Source organism: Urocitellus parryii, chromosome 6 (genome assembly GCF_045843805.1).
Source record: "Urocitellus parryii isolate mUroPar1 chromosome 6, mUroPar1.hap1, whole genome shotgun sequence".
NCBI classification, from domain to species: Eukaryota; Metazoa; Chordata; class Mammalia; order Rodentia; family Sciuridae; genus Urocitellus; species Urocitellus parryii.
The window spans coordinates 79,191,271-79,195,755 of record NC_135536.1 but is presented as its reverse complement, the minus strand read 5'-3'; the positions used below and the strand labels follow the sequence as shown (position 1 = coordinate 79,195,755).

General features: G+C 41.4%; 1 pseudogene; it reads right to left on the bottom strand.

The window, feature by feature from the left end:
• Positions 1-2,772: 2,772 nt before the first annotated feature.
• On the bottom strand, positions 2,773-3,882 carry LOC113199157 (growth arrest-specific protein 7 pseudogene; annotated as a pseudogene).
• Positions 3,883-4,485: the final 603 nt, after the last annotated feature.

The following is a 4,485-nucleotide window of genomic DNA, read 5'->3' as shown; positions in this document are numbered from 1 at the left end:
CTCGTATCATGTAGACATGGGTTCAAATCCTGACTCTTCCATTTAGTATTCTGTGACATGGAAAACTATGAAGCATTACTAAAATCTGGAATTTCAGAAATTCTTCCCTGGATAGAAAACATTTTGTTAGCTCAAACTGAAAGGACATAACCTCATCTCAGCCTACCAGATCTATGTATAGGTAAGGTAGTCGAGAGGCAGCTGTGCCTAGAGTCCTAAGTTTTAACTAGAATGAATGTTTTTCACAGACTTTTTCTAGTTTTGGCTAAATTCAAAATACATACAAAAGTCCATTTAACAAAATCTGTACATGAAACACTTAGTAGAAAGACTAAAGGAAACCAAAAGGTTGGGAATCAAATGGGAAGACTGTACAGGATAACACCAAAAAGGACTCAATTCAAACAGTAAAGAAAAGGCAATTTCAGTTATTTGGGTAGGCCCTTGTAGGCTATTTTAGAATTCACATGTACTATTTTTATTGAAAGATTAACTCAATTCTCTACCATGATATTTTAAGAATATTTTTCAACTGTAAGTTGGTATTTTTAATATTAAAAATCCCATGAAACTATCACTAAACTTCTATTATTAATGAGATCGAATACCCAGATCTAAGAATGTGTCTGGAAACTGAAGATACTCTCTTTAGATCCAAATAAGTAATTTTTAGGAAGAATCAGACCCATTTTGCTTTTACTAATTATGGTTATAAAGTTTATCTACACATATTAAACGTTTACTATATGCTAGCTATTGTACTAGGTGCTTTGAAAACATGATCATTTTTAATGCTTGAGGTTTTAATTTCTGTTTCCTCAAGGATTAGAGATGCTGAGCATCTGTTACCATAGCCATTTGTATATTTAACTATAGAAGTGGATATTATTGCTTTATTGATTTTGTTTAAAGAAATTGAAATTTCTTTAAATTTTATTGATTTTTTATAAAGAAATTGAAATTCCGAGACAGAAGCTCATTTGTCTCAGGTTACAAAGTTCATATTCAATGGAGTTAGGATTTCATTTTAGCATTTACTAAATTTTTACCCTTTATTATTTAAAATAATATAAAATGATTTAATTGTGGTAAAACTGACCTTCAGTTTTCTATAGAGAATGATTAAAATATTTGCAATTTTGTCATGTGATTAAAAATACTGAGATTATTTTGATCTGGACAATTTATTTCTGTGTAACTCATTAATATAGTTTTATCAGTCTTTTATACAAATCAATACATTTTATTTTAGTAATTTCTTCTGGTATGAATGTTCCCTTGTGGACATTTTTTTTTTGTAATAAGAGCACATAACAAAATCTACTCTCTTAATAATTTTTTTTTTTAAATTAAGGGTGACTCTTTTTTTCTGGTTTGCTTTAGTATATTGAACATCTTTCTAATATAAACTATGAGGAAACAATTCTAATTCAATGGAAGAGATGCTGAAAGATTCAAGATTAACATCCATTATTAGCATGTAAAATTGAGGGAAAAATCAGTGAATTTTGCTCATAGAATTCTGCCCTCATGGGAGATGGAAGGGTCATAGGCTAACACTGGGAAAGATGAAGAAAGATGGGCTCTCAGAGCAGGGGTTTCTGGCTAGAAGCTGTTCCTTGCTCACTATGTCAGTTTTTTCTCTCAGCCCCCTCAGGCTGATTCTCTAGGCTAAGATGGTGGAGATCATGTTTGCTGTAGTAGAGAAAGGGAGTGATGGGCTGAACCCAGTGGTAGTGCTGAAAAGCATCCTGTGTCACACTTGGCTCAGGCTTCTCCAGGGAAGATGGACATAGGGAAAGGAGGTGCTGGTTCCAAGCGAGGGCTTGGCACAGGGCTCTGGAAAGTTCAGAGGAGCTGGAGGCCCAGGTGGCAGGACCTGCCTGGATAGCAACGAACTCTAATCACCATGAGAGTCTGCAATGCCCATACAAAGGACAGCAATCCAAACCCTCTCATGTCTAAGCGGTCATATGGGGGATGACAAAGATTTGCCCTAACCTGTCTCCCATGTGGGACTGACCTTGCCCTATTAAGCCCATGGTGGGCAGCCTGGGAGAGTGAGGTTCAGGGTAGCCCATAGTTGGACAGGACACCATGGTAGACAGACCCCATCTGGTTTGTGGTACATCTCCATCTGTCAAAGCTTTTGGACATGCACACAGATGAAGGAGGTCTCACTGGCTGAGAACTTTGGAAAACTCCCTCTAGTGAGACTGGGCAGGGGTGGCAGGGTTCGGGTGGGGACTGCCTTGAGAAAGCAGCTGAGGAATGGATGGATCAGGATTTCCAAAGACTTCAGAGGTAATGCCTGATGTGATAGGAACAATGATTCAATGTTCTGACTTGGGGCTAATTTGCTGAATGAGGTAGTTCCATCCTGACCTCTCTAGACAGGTTTGGTCTGGGAAGACAGAAAACAGGCCTTCCCAAGACCCACGGGGATGAAAAGGGGCTAAGAAAAGCCAGATTTGGGCTCTCAGAACACAATGAGAAAATTAGAGAGAGGGTCGTAAAGGATTCTAGGTGCAGGCTGAACTGTTGGCGCCTTCTATCCATGATTCTGACCCTGACATTGTCTTGGAGGCAGAAACAGCCATTCCCTCATCTTACAAAGCCCCAGAGATAAAGGGACCAGCTGGAGGATGGGCTTTGGGGCATCCAAGGGCACAAGAGTGTGACAGCCACCCCTATGGAACTCAGCAGGGACCACAAAGTCCCAGCCTCAGTTTGTTCTCAGAGCAACAAGCACGGCATGGGGTTTGGGGGGCTTCAGTCTTGGAGACAATGGCGGGGTTGCAGGTTTGTCTTCTTTGCCTGGGAATATTTAGGATTCCCCAGCTGGGCCATCCAAATCACCCTTCTGGAATTGCCAGCTCTCTCCTGTCTCCTCAGTGGATAGGTGAGCGGGTGGAAGGGCAGCATCACCCAGCGGGAGCCACCACCCCCTCTCCACGGAACCCCCAGCCCCTTGGGCAGGACCCTGGGCCTCACAGGCATGTCCATGTCCACAGGGCGAATGTTGCCTATTTTGTGCTCTCTGACCCACAGCTCTCTGTCTTTGGCTGGGTCCACTTTTCGAAGCAGTTGGTCCACAGGCTCGACTGTGCTTTGGTTGAACATGTCTGTCTCATGCTGCAGCTGTGTGTACTGGCACAGATATTGTTGGATCATTTCCACCCTCTCCACCTCCAGCTGCCCCAGCTCCAAAGTGGTGGTCACCATCTCTTCAAACCACTAGGACTGGGCCTGGTTGTAAAGGTCCACACAGTACATGAGATTATCACCAGACTGTGTGGACTTTCTCTGTTCCTTCTTGATGTCCTCCTTTGTCTTTTTGCTCACTTGATCTCCAGCTGCTGTGTCTTTATCTTCAGGTCTCTCTGCCACTCTGTGAGGGTTTTCCAGGCCTTCTCCACTAATGCATAGCAGTTAGCGGAGCTGCTAGCAGAGGTCAGCGATATGGTGGTCACACTTTTTCATGTCTTTCTTGAAATTCTCAGGAAAGTTCATTAGGGGCTTCTCTACCTCGCTGTGAAGCTTGGCGGAGAACTTGGCAGCGAACTTGCTTCATCTGCTGGGCTCTTCACCAGGGACCACGCTTCTCCCAGGAAGCCTTCCTCCTGTGCAGCCAAGGAGTTCTGAGAGAGCTTAGCCAAGTTCTTTGCATATTCTTCTTCAATCTTTATCCTCTCTCAGAGGAATTCAGACATTTCTTTCTGCATTTGTTTGCCTTTCAGTTCAAACAGCAGTTTGAACCCAGCCATGGTGCCATTGCCTTGGGGATCTTTCTTATCAGCTCAGAAGTAGTCACAGTGCTCCACTCTGTTGGCTTTAGCAGTTGCATTGTGCTGGGTGAGGGAATGTCACACAATTTATCATCTCTATGTGGTCAACTTTATTTTCAATATTATATATTTTGTCTTCATTGCCTGAGATTCTGTATTCCAAATGGTCTTATCTGTTGGTGATACTTTCCATTGAATTTTTAATTTGGTTTATTGATTCCTTCATTTCAAGGATTTCATCTTGATTTCTTTTCAGGATCTCTAACTCTTTACTGAAGTGATCTTTCATCTCCTGGAACGCATTTCTCATTTTACTGCTTATATACACCTGTAATTGCTCTCTTATATCATTTTTTAATTCGTGGAGCAGTTTTACTAAATACATTCTGAACTCCTTCTCTGACATTTCTTCTACTGTTTTCTCAATGGATTCTATTTTTGGAGCATCTTGGTTTGTTTGGAGCACTTTATTCCCTTGTTTTTTTTTTTCCTGTTGTTTGTGTGTATTCCAACTAGCCATGTGGATCTGAGGCAGTACAGTTTCTACCTTGTAGACTTGTAGTGTCCCTGAAGGTTTCCAGTACCTTGCTTTTAAGGGAGAGACCAATATTAACAGCACCTAATGCAAACAATATATAGCCTTAAACCAAATAGCTCCTATTAAGATGTCTACAGTTTTGACACAGAAATGATGTGT